This window comes from Hylobates moloch, unplaced genomic scaffold, assembly GCF_009828535.3.
Source record: "Hylobates moloch isolate HMO894 unplaced genomic scaffold, HMol_V3 SCAFFOLD_6, whole genome shotgun sequence".
In the NCBI taxonomy this organism is placed as follows: Eukaryota; Metazoa; Chordata; class Mammalia; order Primates; family Hylobatidae; genus Hylobates; species Hylobates moloch.
Window position 1 is genome coordinate 95,108,389 of NW_026652281.1, and position 22,666 is coordinate 95,131,054.

Genomic DNA, 22,666 nt, shown 5'->3' on the forward strand with positions numbered 1-22,666 from the left:
AAGTCAGTCCCATTACTTTCCATCTCTTTTTCTTTAACTATTTCTTTTTACTTTATTGTTCTTACTTTTCTTTTTTCCCAACTTGCCATTTCAAGCCCCACCTAGTCTACTCTTTAAAGATAGTTTTGATAATTTCCAGCCTTGCTGGTTCTACCCTCTCCACCCCAATACACACATGTACACACACAATCTAATTGGCTAAACCATTTATCCATCCTTAAATACTTCTCCATTTTTTTCTATATCCTTCATCATCTTGGCCCAGTTAAAAGTATGTGGACAATAAAAATAGTGACATTATTAGTATTTCACTTGTGATCCAAGACTGTGCTAAATTTCTCTGTAGATGAATTTGTGATGCTTTAGAAAGATCATTCAATCTTCAGAGATATGTTGATTCCAAGTAGAAAAAGATAAAATATCTACTACTGTGTCAGCACTGGGACAGTCACGAGAAAAAATGTAGATTAATGCCCTTACTAAGCTACTAAGGAAAGAAGAGGTGGTTTGTAAACCAACAGAGAGGTAAAAAGCCCAATTTATTTGACACAGACTCTATTTAAAGAAAACTTAATTTTATATTATGAATATTCACTCCTATCTTATTCTGAACATAAGAAATAGCTCAGAGTTGTATTTATTTATTCCTCACTTTGTTCTAAAAAGGGATTTAAGATAGCTTATGAGGATATTAAAATACATCAAAGCACGTAATTAGAAATAGGTGATAAAGTAGAAAAATAACAAGAGCAGCAACCTGATGTAGAACCAGAAATAGGGCAAAATAGAAGTATACTTTCAGAAAGTTTTATATACTTGCTACTATTTCTAAAATTTTCAGCAACCCATGTTGAAAAAATTTAATCAGCTATGACATTCATAATATTCAGAATATCAAAACAAACTATTGAGGAAGAGATGGTCAAATGAGGTAGGGTATTCTCCTGAGAGACACTATATAATGTAATGCATAGCATTATCAACAATATTCACATCTTTGCAGTAACCATGGTGAGTTCCGTAAAGCAGCTCCTGTAGCATTCTTCTATATAGGCTGATGGCACCATATTAAATTAAAATTCAGTGTAAGATACTGTTGTTCCTCTCTGTAGGAGGGGGTAGGGATGGAGGAGTAAGAAAGTCTAGCTCAATATGTAACAGTACACTGGTTTGGCTGAATTATTGGTGGGGATTATAGACTACTGAGTGCAATGGGTTGTTTTCATATTCTTCATTGAATCCTCAATCAGTAATCAGTATTATTTCAAACTGTTGCCCTTTATCTATGTAAAATTTGACGGGTATTTATTTGCCAATGAAATCAAAACTTACCTGACCTAACAGATATTCCAGTTAATAAGTCCAGAAAAGCCTTGCCTTGGTTGTGGGAAAATATAGGCAAAGGCTATAAACACTTAGCAATGGCTTTTAATCTACCAAACAGAAACAGGAGAACAAATATGTCTGAGGATAATAGAGAAAGTACACATAAAACACTCTTTAAGTATATTGCCATACTTTTTAAATTTCTGTTAATTAATGTCCATCTAGATGTGGTCCTGTGAAAATTAGAGGGTGAGATTTGGGAGGTGACTCCTCAAATTTAGACATGGGAGAACTGAGTTTTATTTCTAGCCTTGAAATTAGTTCACTTAATTGTGTTGTATCTCAATTTTACCATGTAATGATGGCTCTAGTATTTCCTCCTCCAAACATCTTATGACTGCATTGTCAAGTTGATCAAGTTGTTGGCTTACACAAGATTTCCACCCGGTCACAGGGTTCCACTGAGCATAATCAAACAAAATTTAAAATATATATAAATGATACTTTTTTAAAGTATCAGTCTTGTCATTGAACTGCATATCTATTCCACAGTTACAGGCATGGAGAGGCAGAGACTCTCCCTTGGGCCAAATTCTTTGCCTATTCTCTGCCTGCAAAGTTGCCCTTTCTCTTTGTTGACTTTCAGTCCTCAAGGATAATTTGAAAGGTAGAGCTTATGGAGTCACTGGGAGTCCTAACATGGTGATGTGATGTCTGTTTTCTAATGCTCATTTGGCCACTCACAGATGTCACATTCAACAATTTTATTTCCCCTTTGTGAGAATCAGTATCTTCCATGGAAAATCATAGATTGAATTGAACTGAGTTTTTTGATGGTATGACAAATTGTCTGATCTTAACTATAAAGCTCATTATAAGAAAAGTACTTGGAGAAGGCACCCATTGGATGAAATATTTATTTTGTATCAGGCATGTTGATATTTATCTAAACCTAACCATAATCTTTGAATAAAGAAGAACTGCAGCTATTTTTTTGAAAGACTTATTTACTATCTCTCAGCATCAAAATTATGCAGCTAGTGACTGGTAGAGCCCAGATTTCAACCCAGATATCCTGTTTCAAGCCCCCTGCACTTTCACAGACTATGCTACCATTCACTTTTTAAGATCACAACCAAAAGCTCTTTACATCTAGGGCGTCCAAATAGTCTCGAATTTTATCACATTTCTAATTATAGGTATTTATTTGCTTAGAAGAGGAAGTTGACTATTAAAATTTTAATAAAGAGAAATGATAGTTATTAGATTAGGAAATATTATAATGTCACTCTAAAGCATGTTTGGTATATTCTGATAATAGATAATGAATGATAATCTTGCTTGTGCAACTCCTCATTTAATGAAATGGCTATTTCTCTGTGTGACATTTCATTACAACACCAGAATCAAGGACTTGAGAATTTATTTTTCCTCCTATTATTCAAAAATATTACAAAATGCAGTTTCACTGTCATTAGGATGTACTTAAACTACTAGGTGTTACAAGATCTCATTTCTGGGATAATGTCTGCATTAAAGAATTTGTGTCAGCTCAACCCTTTCTCTTCTCTGTGAAGAATAACAGAAAGCATAACTAAATGATCTTTAAGGTGGCAATAAAAGCTTTTCCTGCTTCACAATTCATCATCACTGACTTCTTTTCTGATGAGCTCTGAAAATTCTGAAAGCTAACCCTTTGCTTTAGAGAGATGAGAGAAACATTTCCCCTCACTTGTTCAAACTTTTTCCAACTGTGTCTATTTCCTTCCCAATAATTCTACAGAAGATAGTAGACTTGAAAGAGGTATGCATTTGAATCTCTATATTTCTAGTTCAAAATAGAGGCGATATCTCTATTCACAGATATTCTTAATTAGAGGAATATGAAGTGTGAAAGCCTAGGAAGAAAACATTTTATTAAGAGCCTTGCTTGTGGGGTGAATGACTGTCTTTCTTGGATAGAAATTCAGTGATGGGAGTCTGTTTGAAGGTTAAAAGTCTTGGTCTGGGTGCGGTGGCTCACACCTGCAATCCCAGCACTTTGGGAGGCTGAGGCGGGTGGATCAGGAGGTCAGCAGTTCGATACCAGCCTGACCAACATGGTGAAACCCCATCTGTACTAAAAATACAAAAATTAGCCAGGCGTGGTGGTGTGTGCCTGTCATCTCAGCTACTCAGGAGGCTGAGGCAGAAGAATCGCTTGAACCTGGGTGGTGGAGGTTGCAGTGAGCTGAGATTGCACCACTGCACTCCAGCCTAGGTGACAGAGTGAGACTCCATCTCCGGAAAAAAAAAAAAAAAAAAAGAAAGGAAAGAAAAGGAGATTAAAAGTTTTGTTGGACAATGTATTTTCTCTATCCTTGAAGTGGAACTCTTCACTTGAGGAGAGAAGGACAAGACAGCTCCACATAGGGAGAGTCTTGATAATTAGTAGCACATCTAAACATCTGTGTTTAGATGCAAAATACTTGTGAATGATTCATGTAAGTGGGGCACCATTCACTTCTGACCAATATGCCTAAGTGCCAAGACAGTCAAGCCTGCTGTAATATCCAATTTACACTAAGCCCCTTCCCTATCATATTTCATTTAACCGTTGAGCTTGTCATTTATTTATTACAACAGGTCCACATTTCACTCTCCAGAATGAGAAATCTCTAAGGGAAATCTTCATTTTCTTTTATGGCTGAAGAACAACTAATCTTCCATTTTTCATGAAGTATCATGAGTCCTAAATTCAGGAAAACAATTCTGGTCCAAGGTACTAGATATAAAACATATATCTCAAAAGGCCTAGATGTTTTATTCAGGGATGGCTATATCTATTTCCTATATATTGTCTACACAGATATCCTTACTAGAACCTGGTTAACATGGGTTTACTGCTGCAGAGAATCAGAGTAAGGTCACATATCTGGAAAAATAACAACCATCATTTTTTTCAACATATGTTTATTGAGCTTCTACTGTGGGCCAAGCACTCTGCAATGGTTGGTGAGGATAACACAAATTTTTTTGGACCAGATTCTGCTTTTATATAACTTATAGCCAAGAAGGACAGATACACCCATAAGTTCCAGTTGTAAGACAGGGAGTGATACATGACCCAAGTAAGGGAGTAGGGAGAAAAGTGTTATAGATATGTAGGGGAGAGCTTGGGGAAAAGTTAATGGAGAAGATAATAATATTTTTTAAAGAACTGATAAAATTGGAAACCTACATAATTTACTTATCAAGTGATAAAATTTAAAAATGAACTGGCAGGAAGATATACATGTGCATTTAAGCAAGATGTGGAGTCGACTTCTAGGTCACTCTAGGAACAAAATGCCTCTGAATTTTCAAATGTAATTTGGCTTGGGGATTTTGATCCCAGTTTTGTTGATTATGATGCCAATACTCATAATGTGTCATGAAGAATGAAGTTAGCTGTTAGCCTCCAGCTACAGTTCCTTCAGAATCCACCCGGCTGCTCCAGCACAGGCCATGCCCTTCCTGGTCAGCTCTCAGCCAGTAACTGAACATAATGCGGTCCTAGGCCCTGCTCATTTCTCCCCAGCTCTGTTCTCGCAGGCCATCCTCCTGCCAGGACTCCCTGTGGGGCTGGCCTAAATATCCCCAGAGCTCTACCACCATTGAGGCTCTTCCTTCCCGACTCCCTTCCTTCTGCCCTTTCACGTTGCAGCCTGGAGGACCCACCCCACATATCCCAGGTCCCTCTCTTTTCTCTTTAAGAAGCATCAGTCCCAATTAACTTCTTGGTGTCTGCTTTCTGGAAGACCCAAACTGACAATGTAGCTGTCACGTCTTTAGTCCTCATAAACATTGATTAAATATCGAGGATTTTATTTACTCACATTTTATTGTTAAAGGAACAGACAGGGAAGTTAAATGGTTTGCCCCTTTTCACAAAACTCTTAAATGGTGAAAGTGACGTTGGATCGCCTTTCTGAATAGAGTATGCATGTCCTTAGATATACTTCAGTGTTTAAGAGGAGTCTATTGTGATTCTTTTTGTTTAGTGAAATCTCATTTTAAACTTCAATCAAACAATTACTTGGGGCACTCACTCTTTGTCTTTTTGGTGAATCTAGATTTGCACATGTTGGGTTAAAAAGGACTCCTATGAGAATATATTTTGTGCCTGATTCAGAGGTCTTTTTTTTTTTTTTTTTTTTTTTAACAGACGGGTCAGCATGTGTCTTTCTGGCAGTGTCTTCTGGCAGTGTATCTCACTGACTTCAAGAATGAAGCTGCGGACCCTCGCGGTGAGTGTTACAGTTCTAAAGGCGGCGTGTCCGGAGTTTGTTTATTCTGATGTTCGGTTGTGTTCGGAGTTTCTTCCTTCTGGTGGTTCGTGGTCTCGCTGGCTCAGGAGTGAAGCTGCAGACCTTCGCAGTGAGTGTTACAGCTCTTAAGGCGGCACGTCTGGAATTGTTCGTTCCTCCTGGTGGGCTCGTGGTCTCGCTGGCTTCAGGAGTGAAGCTGCAGACCTTCGCGGTGAGTGTTATAGCTCTTAAGGCGGCACGTCTGGAATTGTTCGTTCCTCCCGGTGGGCTCGTGGTCTCGCTGGCTTCAGGAGTGAAGCTGCAGACCTTCGCGGTGAGTGTTACAGCTCATAAAAGCAGTGTGGACCCAAAGAGTGAGCAGTAGCAAGATTTATTGCAAAGAGCAAAAGAACAAAGTTTCCACAGTGTGGAAGGGGACCCGAGCGGGTTGCCACTGCTGGCTCGGGCAGCCTGCCTTTATTCTCTTATCTGGCCCCACCCATGTCCTGCTGATTGGTAGAGCCGAGTGGTCTGTTTTGACAGGGTGCTGATTGGTGCGTTTACAATCCCTGAGCTAGACATAAAGGTTCTCCACGTCCCCATCAGATCAGTTAGATACAAAGTATGGACACAAACGTTCTCCAAGGCCCCACCAGAGCAGCTAGATACAGAGTGTCTATTGGTGCACTCACAAACCCTGAGCTAGACACAGGGTGCTGATTGGTGTGTTTACAAACCTTGAGCTAGATTCAGAGTGCCGATTGGTGTATTTACAATCCTTGAGCTAGACATAAAGGTTCTCCAAGTCCCTACCAGAGCAGCTAGATACAGAGTGTCGATTGGTGCACTCACAAATCCTGAGCTAGACACGGGGTGCTGATTGGTGTGTTCACAAACCTTGAGCTAGATACAGAGTGCTGATTGGTGCATTTACAATCCCTGAGCTAGACATAAAGGTTTTCCAAGGCCCCACCAGAGTAGCTAGATACGGAGTGTCGATCGGTGCATTCACAGACCCTGAGCTAGACACAGGGTGCTGATTGGTGTATTTACAATCCCTGAGCTAGACATAAAGGTTCTCCACATCTCCACCAGACTCAGGAGCCCAGCTGGCTTCACCCAGTGGATCCTGCACAGGGGCTGCAGGTGGAGCTGCCTGCTAGTCCGGCGCCGTGTGCTCGCACTCCTCAGCTCTTGGATGGTCAATGGGACTGGGCGCCGTGGAGCAGGGGGTGGCGCTCGTCGGGGAGGCTCAGGCCACACAGGAGCCCATGGAGGGGGTGGGAGGCTCAGGCATGGCGGGCTGCAGGTCCTGAGCCCTGCCCCGTGGGAAGGCAGCTAAGGCCTGGTGAGAAATCGAGCGCAGCGCCAGTGGGCTGGCACTGCTGGGGGACCCAGTACACCCTCCGCAGCTGCTGGCTTGGGTGCTAAGCCCCTTATTGCCCGGGGCTGGCAGGGCCAGCCAGCTGCTCTGAGTGAGGGGCCCGCCAAGCCCACGCCCACCCGGAACTGCAGCTGGCCCACAGGCGCCGCACACAGCCCCGGTTCCCGCTCGCGCCTCTCCCTCCACACTCCCTGCAAGCTGAGGGAGCCAGCTCCCACCTTGGCCAGCCCAGAAAGGGGCTCCCACAGTGCAGCGGTGGGCTGAAGGGCTCCTCAAGTGCCACAAAAGTGGGAGCCCAGGCAGAGGAGGCGCCGAGAACGAGCGAGGGCTGTGAGGACTGCCAGCACACTGTCACCTCTCAGCAGGACTGCCATTAGCTTCACTCCAGGCTGGAATTTTAGCAGCATTCTGATCCCCAGCTTAAAAAAAAAAAAAACACATGGGCAAGACATTGCATAGGCTCTTGCTGCCCTGATCACTTTCGTTGTTGAAGCACACCTATTGCTTTTCTTTAGCAGGCTCTTCAATCAGACTGATGCCCTCACCCCCTAGCCTGACATTCAAAGCCTCATTGCCTGCTCTCTCCAACTCTGCTTCATAACCTATGTGGCAACAACAACCGACTTTTGATTAGTCCTCAAAAAGCCTTTAGCCCTGAGCATTTTCAGATGTCTTTCAAGCTAAATACACTCTGCCCTCCCTCAAATCAAGGCTTTTTCACTAAGAGCTCTCTCTCTTTCTAAACATTTTAAGCTAGGTGAATGGGGAAGGAAGGACATACACATGCCTAAAGTCCTTGCTAGATAACTTCTACCGGAAGCCTTTAGTCACTCGCTAAAATGGATTTGTTTGTCCCTACGGTTAGCTCCACAGTCCAAAGAGTATGTACTTGAAGCAGGAGATATTCCTAAGAGAAGAGGTGATCCTAATACAGCACCTGGCACACAGTATAAAGGCACTGCCTGAATTAATATTAAAATGATGTGCATTGTAAAAATATCTATTTGTGTTACTAAACTTTGAGTCACTGAAAAGTTATATTTCTATAATTTTCATTTTGAATCCATTTTCTCCAAAAGAGTCTTGTACCCGATGGCTCCGCAATACATGTATAACTGGCAAATTCAGCTCAACGTGGAAAAATAATATTTATTGCTAAACATGATTGCCATTTACTGTAGACAGTGAAGTATAGTGAGAAAAAACATACAGCAAATTTTCAATAGTATCTGTCTCCAAGAATTAAAATAGCCACAAAACTATTATGTATTATTGCCGTTTTGTGATAAGTAATTCTGCTTTGTTAAAGATTTTGTTTCTTCAATGGGAAAAAGCGTCATAAACTAAAAGTCGTCGGGAATTGCCATTCCTTTTCAGTCATCAGATGTTAATAGTTACCCAAAGGTTTTTGTAGCCATACCATGAATTGGAATCGTGCAGGGGAAATTACCTGTAATGGCATTAACCTCTTGAACTTATTTTAGTATCTCTGCCTTTAAGGGAAAATAAATTCCCTGGTGTAGTTGTTTGGATCTGGTCAAATTCTCTAAGAATTGTTGAACTCTCTGGACAACATGTCTAGTGTAAACTTCCCTCTAAATAATAAATTTGTAGTTCAGCAACAAGCTAGACATCTCTGGGTGACATTTCCACCTTCTTGTATACATTGTATGTCCAGCCTTTGGAAAAGTGTTTGGTAAAATATATACTGGTTGGAAAAAAATTAAAATATCACCATTTTTAAAAGAGAAATATTTATAATAGCTGGAAGTCATACTTAAGATTATAACATTTTGGGATATAGTGTGTTTGCAGTCAGATGTGAAATCAATGTACAAAGGGTCAAGATAAAGAATATTTCTCCTCCAGGCATTTCTAAAAAGAAAAAAAAAAGACCACTATATAGCCTCAATATCTCCAATGACCTAAATTCTCCAGGCAGTTAACAGAAGATGAAAATTTAAAAAGAACATGAGAGAGAACAGCATTTCATGATTCAATGATGTTTCTTGAGGGAGTCAGGCTGCAAAAACAGAATATGAACTTCATTTGAGGCTTGCTGTACATCCAGCCACTACTTCTCTCTTGCTTCTGCCCATTAACTTATAGTAAGTTGCACCATAAATACGATGACTTATAAGAAGAAAAGTGACACATTCTACTTATAAAAGAAAGAAAATCTGTAAAGCTAGAACTGAGAAAATAAAACCAAAGTACTCAGCAGATAAAATGTAAGTCATTTATCACTAGTCTAGGACTTTGTACAAGGAGAGGCTCCAGAGCTCATAAAGTTGGCTAGACAATTGCAGTGATCTCTGGAGACTGACCAACACCTTTCTGATCACTAAGGCTCATAAGTTAGAAGAACAACCAGAGTTAAGCTCTGGATCTGACATTAGGAAAAAAGCAGATATAAAACAAAATTAAGACTGCAGTGGTCATGGTGGTAATATATTGTTCATCAGAGGTTTGTAGAATTAAAAAAGATTGTCACTGGGGTGGAAGGATTCAAGTTTAAATGCCTTCTGTATTTGAAGAAGTGTGAAGTTAACAGCATACCCTTGAATGTCATTATTTAATGACATTTTAGACCTACATAATCTCCCCTCTTTCTTATAATTAGAGTTGGCGAGGATCAGGATCAGAAAAACCTCATATCCGGCAAATGTAGATATTAAATATTAATAGGAGGTAGAAATAAACAATCCCAAATTGACTAGCTCTATAAATATAGGCTGGGCTTTGATTCATTTTTTAAGGCCATAGGTCATGATAAAGAATATTTATCCTTTGGACATTTCTAAGAATATATGAGCTGTAGTTTATCTTCCGTGCCTCACAATTCCATACATTTAGGAAAAAGGGCCAATGGACTTCATAAATTGTCTTCTCAAAAAAATCCTTTTCTTCACTGATCAGGATATTAAGGCTCAGAGAGCATAAGTGAGTTATATCCTGAAAGTTGAAGTAGGCATAAGCCAGAATAGATCTCAGCTGTCCACGTGTCACTATCATAAATAACTATACAAGGTTATTTGTTAGTTGTACTCTTTTTATTTCCCAAAAGAAAAGTTGATATAAATTCTTGGATGCCTGGCTATTTCCTAGAACATGACCTTTTTTTTTTTTCACTTAACTTTTTTAAATGAATGAAGAAATCTCTTAGCTTTTTAAACAAATATTTACTGATGCCATATAGGAATTTTGCTAGCTCTAGGCACTGGGTATGTAGAGATATATAAATCAAGGATATTAATAAAGGAATGGACTTTATTCCAGTGCCACCTATTAGTAGGTTCAATTTTTTCCCGTTCCTCATAGCTCACTGGCTGCTGCACAGATTCTCACATGCTGAGTGGGCTGTCTTGAGATAGCCAGCTTGCTTCTGATGGTCAAAATGGTGTCAGGACCTTCTGGAACACATCAGTAGCTGCCTACATGAAGGTTGATATGTGTTTATACACAAAAGGTGACATCTTTGGAAGAAAGGAGAAATAGGTTTTGTTACTCATCTGTCTCTGATAAAGCTGTGTGATTTTGAGAAAGTCGCATTTTCTCAGTGAACCTTGGTTTTATCAAGCAATAGTTTTCCATCCAGTTTTTTTTTTTTTTTTTTTTTTTTTTTTTGAGTTGGGGTCTCACTCTCTCGCCCAGGCTAGAGTGCAGTGGCACGATCACAGCAGATTTGACCTCCAGGCTCAACCAATCCTCCTACCTTAGCCTCTGGAGTGGCCAGGATTAGAGGCATATGTCATCATGCCCAGCTAATTTTTACATTTTTTTTGTGGAGACAGGGTCTCCATATGTTGTCTAGGCTGGTCTTGAACTTCTGGCCTCAAGCAATCCCCCTGTCTTGACCTCCCAAAGTGCTGGAATTACAGGCATGAGCCACTGCACCCAGCCTCTGGTTGCTTTTGCTTCTAATGAATAGTGGGTGATTACAGGAATTTATCATCAAGGATTGACTAAAATATAAGAATTGTAGCTAAAGACGTTGAACAGATGACATATATAAGTTTAATTATTTTCATTATGAATGCAATTATAGTTGCAGGTCCTTGAAAGAAAAGCATTTTTACTGAGTAATTGCTCATTATAGCATAGTGTTAATGGGCATTAAGGCCAGGGGCTTTTCCTTTTATCAGCCACACTGGTGATGTTTCTCCATTACTCCCCTGAATTGCTACATTGAAGGACATGATAGTAATGCTATTGCCCCAAGAAGGGCAGGTTGTGTAAACTGTTAAGAGATCCCTAGACTGAAAAATAGAGACAGCTGAATTCTACTGTCTGTACCACTATTTATTAGATTTTGGGTAAATGGCTTAAATTCACTGAACCCAAGTTACCACAATCATAAAGTGAGGTGATGGTGCCAGGTTTATTTCAGCACCATTTTTCATAGCTACAGGACTACAGTTTACTCCTTTCACTAGGGTATTCCTTACTGTGGCCTGCCAGGTATGCTGTGGAGTGGGAATAAACTTGGGTTTCATCCCCTTATGCCTTGGATTGCTAACATTCCTACTGGAACACTGTCTGGGGGACTATTGGGAGGCCTCATCTGGTAGAGGAAACTGTCACTAGCATCTATATTTGATGGCTGTTAGGAATACTGGAATTGTGTGCCACATTTGTTTCCTGAAGATCATGTTAACTTCTACAATGTTTCTTGGTGTCAGGTGTTTTGGCACAGTGATGCGGATGATTCCTCCCCTTTAATATGTTGGGAGAGAGTTAGGGTGTGGGAGGAGTCAAGGATGAATAGCTGAGTTTTGTCTTGATATGCATCATATATATCATGTAACAGGTATCAATTGTTTGCAAAACACCATCTTGTGTGCAATATAAACAGTAATGAGATGTTATTTCAACTATTTCAAGAAGAGAACAGAAATTAAGGGAAAGTAACTAATCGAAGTACACAAATGCTGAATATTTTTATAAGATAATTTATTACTAACCAACAATTCCAGAATTTGAACATATACCTGGTGGATTGAGAGTCTAACTTTGAACATACAGAAGGTAATATACCATAATAATATTAAAATCAGGAAAATTTATTTCAGATAGTATCTTGTCAAACATCTTAAATTTACAAATGAGGTCAAATTTACAAATGAAAGCCAGGGGTTGAATGTTTATCTTCCCAAGGCCAGCAAGTATCCGCACTAAAAATATCTCAGCAGGACTCTCTGTGTCCAACCCAATGTTCTCCTCACTAGAGAGAGATTTTTTTCATTCCAGTTTTCTTACCTTCCCCAATACCAAAAGTGTTTATTATATATGAGTTTGCAGATGATGACATCAAGAGGGAAGTGAGGCAAGATATTAACTGACCACCTATTTTGTCTGAGATTCTGGGTGAGTCAGTTTTGCCATTTAATCCTTAAAAATCATGATGCGGCAGAGACAGACAGGGATGCTGAAGTCAGAGGTTATGTCACTTCATAAAGATGAGAACAGAGCCAGGAAAAATTCAAATTCCTTATTGGATTGTCTCAAAGACTCTTTAGATAAAACACTTTGGAAAGTTTAAGTTGAAATTATAAATTAAATTTTAAATTTATTTAAAATGCTAGACAGTTTGAATTAAAATATGTTACCTTATTAATTATTACATTTTATAATGCCCCTCAAGTTTTTATGTTCAAAATTTTCCCCCAGAAGGCAAGAATAGTTTCTTTGAACTATGACTGCTACTGTTTTACTCTGAGTCATTTTTGGTGTGTAAATTGTGCATATTTGAATAGTTCGTAAGCTTCTGCAATCTATATCTGCGACAATTCCATCCTGCCTAGTTCTAAAACCATGAGAAAAGCGAAAAATTCAATTCCTTTGAATTTCTCTAATACCTGGGTAAGGGCTGATTATTGACAGAATTGTGGAACCCTATTGAATACTTACTTGTATGGATAGTAATTATATGAGCTTCTCGATCTCACCAGAAGGATGTATTTTTAGTATTTTTATTGTCTTGGTTTTAAGGTAAAGTAATACCTATTTGGTAATGAGTTTTGTGGATCTATCACAGAGAAGTTTAAATTATTCTCTTATTCAGGCCAGGGACAAACAAGGGAGGAAGAGGGATTAGATAAATTAAATAGATGATTAACTGTGAGGAAGAGTTTTACCAACTCTTAGCAAGGTTTCAGACAGTCAGACATCATATACCAGGCAGAGTGAGAGAAAAGTTGCTTCTCTAATCTAGAGAAGAATAGATGGCTGCAGTTTAGGACCTTGCACAGTTCTTTGAAAGGCAAAACAAACAACAAATAAACAAACAAACCCAAATATGACTAGAAATAGAGACCTCTTTGAGGGCTTTTACATGTAGGGTCCCCACTCTGAATGCTCCATCTATAGATTCTCGTAGGACCATCTTTTCTTTAGCAAGATACAGAAGTTTGGCCCTTTGGGGATCGGTTCTCATTTTTGTTGTGTGAATAAATAATCTTGATTAAGAAAAAACCTTTCTAAACTCACTTGCTTCTTTTGCTCTGGTTTTTTTAAAAAGCTGCATATTGTAAAGACTTTATGTCTAAATATTTTAGAATAAAAATTGTACAACTGTGTTTTGCTTAAAATTTTAAAAACTCAGAACAACATGATTTAACAAATAAGCAATTTAGAAAGGAGATACTCAAGAATACAGGTCAGCAAACTTCATCCCTCAGGCCAAACCGCTCTGCCTGAAAGCTAGAATCATTTTTAGATTTTTAAAGGTTGTAGAAAAAAAATAAAGAGAAGAATATATGTGTATGTCCCACACAATCTGAAATATTTGTTGTATGATCCTTAACAGAAAAGAGTTGTTTGATTCCTGATTTAGAACATTTAAAAAATATTTAAACTTTATAACTTATTTTATTTATTTTCTTATTAAAATCTTTTTCCATGAATTATTATACTTGAGGTTACATCTTGGTGTAGATAAATTAATAGCCCCATTTTACAGATGAGAAATTGAAATTAAGTGATACATCCATGACTACTTAACCTTTCAAATATGTGGATAATATGATCCTCTAAAGTGTATTTACTACTTTAGTGCATTATCATCAATGATTATATATGCTAATATTTAATCTCTACATCAAAAATATTACATCAAAATGCATAAATCTTCCATTTATATTCAAATAATATAATTTACACAAATAAAATGTAAATAAAACTTGATTTGAGAAAAATCTGTATAGCAAAACCTACATGGGTTTTTTGTTGTTGTTTTGGACATGAGTCAATTATGATCTAAGCATATACTATTATTGTTAAGAATAGTTTATAGATAAAGATAATCATAGTCCCTTGGGGACAATTTGGTCCTTCCAAAGATCCAGAACTATGAGAATTACAGAAAATGCAAGGGACATTTAATAACACACATCTGGACAGTGAATGTGTTCATATAATATAAAATTAATACTAACTAGACTTGTTTAATATGAAAACAAAATATATTCAGAAAATGAGAGACTTAAGATGTAAAAGAAAGATAAGATTCACTGTGTTGCCTGGATCAATAATTACAATATTCAAAATATGTGATGAATTCTGAAAACAGATGAATATTGGAAAAGTTCCTAAATGACACACACCAAGTGAATTACAGACACTTTCTTCATTAGAATATAATCAATAATGTGGATGATGATTTAGAAGCTTCATTAGCAAATATGTAAATTACAAAAAAAGAGGAGTATCCTGCTCAATGGTAGGCAGTTGTATTAATCTATTCTAATATACTTTTTTCTTTGAGATGGACTCTCGCTGGATACCAGGCTGGAGTGCAGTGGCACAATCTCAGCTCACTGAAACCTCTGCCTCCTGGATTCAAATGATTCTCCTGCCTCAGTCTCCCTAGTAGCTGGGATTACAGGCACCCACCACCAAACTGGGATAATTTTTGTATTTTTAGTAGAGACGGGGTTTCACTGTGTTGGCCAGGCTGATCTTGAACTCCTGACCTCAGGTGATCGGCCTTCCTCGGCCTCCCAAAGTGCTGGGATTACAGGCGTGAGCCACTGCACTCTGAATGCGCCTGATCTCGTCTGTTCTAATATACTTTCATCTTTCACACCTTTTGCCTAAAAATATCTTAATATATATTTTAGTCAACTAGCCACCATGAAGTTTCAAACTATCAGTTGCAACAATAGCTGTTTTGGACATTTTGCTTGATATATGGCATGGTTGTTGTCTTAAGTGATATTTTTTAAATGTATATATTAACAAAAACACACTCCCAGTTTACTTAGCACCAGCTATTAAATTTATGATTAACTAAATTTAAAAAAATAAAATAATTTATCTAAAGCATGTAAACAAATGCTCACACTTGGTCTGTTAGTGTACTGTGGCAAATGGGGTCATTAAACACTGAATGCGATATTACAGACAATAAATTGTAGTCAGTTTACGGGGTTAGGTAATGCTTAGTATACGAGGGTAGATTGAAAAGACAAAAGTTATAGTACTTATTTAATTTATTATAATTTATTTAGTTATAATATTGTAATTTATTATAATTATTTATAATATAGTTATAAATCTGACCATTTATCATTTTATCCTTGTACTTTAAGTTCTAGATGAGAAACAACCTAAAATACTATACTTTGGCCACTTCCTATGGATCTATAGCCTGGACTTTGTCATCTAGCTCTTAACATTCTGATGGTGAGAAAGGAAGGGAACAACAATGTGGTAAAAGAATTTCTTTTCATTACCCAAAATAAGGCTTGCTTACGTCATATACACATCTAGTGTTCTCTTTATTCTGTTGCCATGTAATCCTTTTTCTAACGGTCATTGTGGATTCAAAAACTTCTTGGGATTTCTCTTACCTAGACTTTCTATGTAAGTCCTAGGGGAGCTGTGGCAATTGTTCACTGTGATTTTCTGAACCCAGGAACAACAATGAAAACTTGAGGAATTTAGTCAAGAAAGTTCTGAAAAGAAAATATTTAGCCCCAAACATTTTGCTCACTAATTTGCAAATTTTCTTCTTGTATCATATGCAACATGATATTTTGAAGTATTTACATCGTAGAATGGTTAAATCTAGTTAATTAACAAGTATATTTCCTCACATGGTTATCATTTTTGTGGGGAGAACATTTACTCATCCACTCTCTTAGCATTTACAAGAATACAATATATTATCATAAACTGTAGTCACCATGCCGTAAGTATAGAGCACCCTTGACGTAAGTAACTTATCTTAGAAAAAGACTCCATTTTATATTTCATAGAGCACTTTGCCAACAAGGATAACATGTTTTTTTTAATAAACAAATAAATAAGGACTGCATCCAACCAGATAGGGACCCAAACGAAGGCAGTCTTTCACTCTCAGTTGCCACCAGAGGACTCCGTGGCTATAAAAGACCAAGCATTCGCAGCTCAAAATGGCCGTCTTAACTGATACCTTCTTGCAGTCACTTATGATAAGAATTTGGCATCTGCCAGCCTGGCGCAGTGGCTCACACCTGTACTCCCAGCACTTTGGGAGGCCAAGGCAGGTGGATCACCTGAGGTCAGGAGTTCGAGACTAGCCTGGCCAACATGGTCAAACCCCATCTCTATTAAAAATACAAAAATTAGCTGGGCCTGGTGGTGTGTGCCTGTAATCCCAGCTACTCGGGAGGCTGAGGCAGGAGAATCACTTGAACCAGGGAGATGGAGGTTGCAGAGAGCTGATATCGTGCCACTGCACTCCAGCCTGGGTGACAGAGTGAGACTCCGTCTCAAAAACAAACAAACAAAAACCCCCCAAAGAATTTAGCATTTGCGGCTGGGCATGGTGGCTCACACCTGTAATCCCAGCGCTTTGGGAGGTCAAGGTGGGCAGATCATGAGGTCAGGAGTTCAAGACCACCCTGATCAGCATAGTGAAATCTCGTCTCTTCTAAAAATACAAAAATTAGCCAGGCGTGGTGGCAGGTACCTGTAATCCCAGCTACTGGGGAGGCTGAGGCAGGAGAATAGCTTGAACCTGAGAGGCGGAGGTTGCAGTGAGCTGAAATAGCACCATTGCACCCCAGCCTGGGCAACAGAGTGCGACTCCACCTCAAAAAAAAAAAAAAAAGATTTTGGCACCTGCCACCAAAGGCACTATCACCTCATAGACTTCCTTGCAAGACCAGTGGAGTGTCCAGCCTAGACCAGGACTCATTTTGTTTTCTTAGTTCTCCCTGGACTGGTTTGTTAACCCTTTCTCATATCTCTTTTTCCTCTTGATGTTAAATGTTACTCTGTTTGTTGTGGAATAATTAACCTATAACTTTTATATATGGATCAAATATTCTATTATGTATGGTTTGCAAAACTGACTGACTTGTGGAGTGACTTGAGCCTTTGTGCTGGTGGCTGTGACTACTGAGTGGATGGTAATTACTAAGGAGATTTGCCTTCTTGGGAACTCCACTAAAAACCTAGCCTCCGATAATTGCCATTCTACTCTCTACTTCCATGAGATCAACTCTTTTAGATTCCACATGTGAGTGAGATTACGTGGTATTTGTTTTTCTGTGTCTGGATTATTTCACTTAACGTAGTGTCCTCCATGTTCATCCTTGTTGTCACAAATGGCAGAATTTCTTTCTTATAGTTGAATAGTATTCCATTGTGTGTATATAACACATTTCCTTTATCCATTCATCTGTTGATAAACACTTAGGTTGATTTCATATCTTAGCTATTGTGAATAATGCTGCAATAAATACGCAAGTGCAGCCATCTCTTCAACACACTGATATTTCCTTTGGATATATGCTCAGTAGTGCGATTGCTGGATCATATGGTAGTTCTATTTTTATTTTTTTTGAAACTGTCATACTGTTTGCCATCATGGTGGTACCAATTTACATTCCCACCGACATTTTCAAGGGTTTTCTTTACTCTACATACTCCCCAATGCTTAATATCTATTGTCTTCCTGATAATAGTGATTCTATCAGAAGGGCTGTTATCAGAAAGACAGGTGGAGTTGGCAAGAGAAAGAAATAAAAGTCATCCAAATTGGAAAGGAACAAGTTAAATCATCTCTATTTGCAGATAACATGATCTTATATATAGAAAACCCTAAGGCGCCACCAAAAAATTGTTAGAATTAATAAACAAATTCAGAAAAGTTGCAGATACAAAACCAACACACAAAAACTGTATATACTAACACAGGACCAACCAAAAGAGAAGTCAAGAAAACAATTTTATTTGCAATAGCTAAAATTAGATTAAGAATAAATTTAATCAAGGAGGTAAAAAATCTCTATTCTGAAAATTATAAAACATTAATGAAAGAAAGCAAAGAAGACACAAACAGATATTGTTCATGGATTGGAAGAATAAATATTGTTAAAATATCTATACCATTCAAAGTGATCTACAGAATCAATGCAATCCCTATCAAAATACCATTTAGATTCTTCACAGAAATAGAAAAACAATCTAAAATTTGTATGGATCCAAAAAGACCTCTAATAGCCAAAGCAATCTTGAGCAAAAAGAACAAAGCTGAAGGCTTGGCACTACCTGACTTCAAAATACACGACAGTTAGAGTAACCAAAACAGCATGATACTGACATAAAAACAGACACATAGAGTAATGGAAGATAATAGAGAGACTAGAAATAAATCTACATTTACAAGGTCAACTCATTTTCAACAAAGGTGCCAAGCATACACAATGAGGAAAAACAGTCTTTTCAATAACTGGTGTTTGGGGAATGCAAAAAATGAAACTAGACTCCTATCTCTCAGTATATACAAAAATCAGCTCAAAATGGATTAAAGATTTAAATGTAACGCCCAAACTATGAAACTAATAGAAGAAAACATAGAGGAAAACTTCATGATGCTGGTCTGGGCAATGCTTTTCTGATTATGACTTCAAAAGCATGGACAACAAAAGCAAAAATGGACAAATGAGATAAAATCAAACCAAAAAGCTTCTGTAGAGAAAAAAAAAAAAAAGCCACTTAAAGAGTGAAGAGACCACCTACAGAATGGGAGAAAATATTTGCAAACTATACATCTGATAAGGGGCTAATATCCACAATGTATAAGGAACTTAACTCAATAGCAAGAAAACAAATAACTTGATTTTATAATGGGCTAAAGACTTAAATAAATATATGTTTTTAAAAAGACATACAAATGGCTAACAGTTGTATGAGGAAGTGCTCAATATCACTAACTATCAGGGAAATGCAAATCAACACCACAGTGAGAAAAAGCTTTTAACGTAAGCAATTCAAGAAATTGTAAAAGGGGCAACTTAATAAACAAAAGAATGTAGAAGGAAAGTAGTATTAAAGTAATATTAAATTTACAAGCGTAGTTGTGCAATGAAAAAGCAGGCAAGCAATAGATAGTATGATCAGAAATATTTTCTTTTTTGAAGAGAGTAACTAGATAGACAATTCATTGGCAAGATTGTGGAACAAATATAAATAATATTTAAAATATTAGGTATAACGAAGAGCATCACTACTGTTATAATCTCTGTGTAATCTCTCTCTGTGTGTATCTCTACAGATTATTTTTAAATTCAAATAGTAAAAATAACTTTTCAAATCTGATAAAAATAGGATAAGATAGAGAAATTAAAGACCAACAATGTACAATGCATCAAATTCATATGATCATGTCACTAGAGAGAAAAAAATTAGCAACATTTCTTATGAAAAAGTTTAATTCTATTCTGTGTGTATATAAATATACTGTTTTTTTAGTTCATTCTAAATTCCTGTTTTTATATCAGTCTTTTCCCTATTCTATTTTCTGTATTATATTTTGTAAAAGTAATTTTAACTTTTATTTTAGATACAGGGGTACATATTCAGGTTTGTTACAGGGGTATATCATGGAGGTATATAATCAATGTTATTGAAAGATACAGCAAGTACGACACTGAATTGTGAAATGTTCGTGTATTCTCTAATGCTTATTAAAGCCAAGATCAAGATAAGCTAACTATAAGACTTGAATTTAACAACGTATTGAAGTCTTACCAAAAGCATAACACTCAGCATGGATATGAAGTGTAAAGATTTTCAAGGGAGTTAAAGAGCCATCATTATTCTCATGTATTTGTCCACATAATGTAATCTTTAAATATCATAAGTGTTTCTTTTAGAACTAATAAGAAAGAAAGCAAGATTGCTAATTTTAAGTTTAGTATACAAATATCAAGAGCGTCCTTATATATCAGCAATAAACAATTAAAAAATATCTTTTTTAAATGTTATTTTAATCACAATAAATATCATAAATGTACCCAGGGAAAAATGACAATAGATGGGTAACAACTTTATGAAAAAAAACTTTATTAGAAAAAATAATATGAGTTTTTAAAAAGAACAAAAATATTGCTTATTTATGAAAGGGAAAATCTATTATAAAGACAAATTTTTAAAATTAATCTATAGTTAATTAAAATTCAAATAAAATCTCAACTAGGTTTTCTATTGTAACTTGCCATGATTCCAACAGTGCAATGGAAGGGCTAAATTAATATTGTGAAAAAGAAAATACATGTTAACAGATATCAAGTTTCATTTTAAATATAAAGTAACTAAACAGTATTTATTGTGCAAGAAGGAACAAATAGACTGTTAGAGCTTAGAAGCAGACTTACCTATATAAATGTAAAGTACTGATAATCCAAAAAATGTTGCTGGGAGAACTTCTATTCATATGGAAGTTGAGTGGAAATTTTGCTATCTATCCAATAAACAAAAAAAAATTTATTTTAGTCATATTAAAAACCATAGAATGGGCTGGGCACAGTGGCTCATGCTTGTAATCCCAGCATTTAGGGAGGTCTAGGCGGGCAGATCACTTGAGGCCAGGAGTTCGAGGCCAGCCCAGCCAATATGGTGAAACCCTGTCTCCACTAAAAATATAAAAATTAGCCGGGTGTGGTGGCAGGCACCTGTGATCCCGGCTTCTTTGGAGGCTGAGGCAGGAGAATCACTTGAACCCGGGAGGCTGCACTCCAGCCTGGGCAACAACAGTGAAACTCTGTCTCAAAAAAAAAAATCATAGAATAAAGAAACTAATTAAAAATAGGATGCACTTATTATTTCAGTATAGTACAAGAATTTTTTTATAAGAAAAGTACAAAACATTAAGGCAATATTGTTTTCAGTCACACTGTTACGTATACTGTTAATTTTAATGCCATCAAATTTGCCAGTTAAATAAACCTTAGTTTTGCATATCTAAGTTTTGTTGCATAGAATGCAGGCACATTTCTTATGACGGCTCTTTATAAGACTTGACTCTGCATGAAGCACTCTCATTACATCCTAATTCCTAATTAAAAGTGCTGCTTCCATGTGTTTGGGATAGAAGATTGAATTATATGGTTGCTAAGTGCTTTCCCAAATTGGTACATCATGGTTGGAAACATTCCACACTTAACATCCTGTGGTTTATAACTATAGTTACCAAATTGGGAACTGAGAGAAATATGCTATAATATTGACTTAGACTGCTCCTGACTTGTAGGTACATATATGTGTGCATGTATATGCAGAAAGGGCAAGATAAGTCATCTGTCATAGCTGCATTATCACATAAAACTTAAAGTCACCACTCACTGGTGATAGCAGTACAGGTTCAAGAGGGTAGAGCTTTAGATATGACCAGTTGCTCATCAGATACATGGCTGAAGGAGAGCAGATGTTTCCTGATGTTAGAACAGATAGGAGTACTGTGTGACACCAAACCATTAGGAAACAATCCTATAAAATATGAAATCAAATTTCTGGGGACAGAGGTTCTCCAGGAAAGGGAAGGACAAATTCTTATCATTTAAAGCAACATTTTTGGTGGTTCCAAGGTGGCCGGATAGGAACAGCTCCAGTCTATAGCTCCCAGCATGAGCGACTCAGAAGACCGGTGATTTCTGCATTTCCAACTGAGGTACCGGGTTCATCTCACTGGGGATTGTCAGACAGTGGGTGCAGTACACCAAGCGTGAGCAGAAGCAGGGTGAGGCATCACCTCACCCAGGAAGCGCAAGGGGTCAGGGAATTCCGTTTCATAGCCAAGCAAAGCTGTGACAGATGGCACCTGGAAAATTGGGTCACTCCCAGCCTAATACTGTGCTTTTCCAATGGTCTTAGCAAACAGCACACCAGGAGATTATATCCTGCGCCTGGCTCAGAGGGTCCCATGCCCATGGAGCCTTGCTCATTGCTAGCACAGCAGTCTGAGATCGAACTGCAAGGCAGCGGCGAGGCTGGGGGAGGGGCACCCGCCATCACTGAGGCTTGAGTAGGTAAACAAAGTGTCCGGGAAGCTCGAACTGGGTGGAGCCCACCACAGCTCAAGAAGGCCTGCCTGCCTCTGTAGACTCCACCTCTGGTGGCAGGGCATAGCTGAACAAAAGGCAGCAGAAACCTCTGCAGACTTAAATGTCCCTGTCTGACAGCTTTGAAGAGAGTAGTCATTCTCCCAGCACGGAGTTTGAGATCTGAGAACGGACAGACTGCCTCCTCAAGTGGCTCCCTGACCCCCAAGTAGCCTAACTGGGAAGCACGCCCCCGTAGGGACAGACTGACACCTCACACAGCCGGGAACCCCTCTGAGATGAAACCTCCAGAGGAATGATCAGACAGCAACATTTGCTATTCAGCAATATTTGGGGTTCTGCAGCCTCCGCTGCTG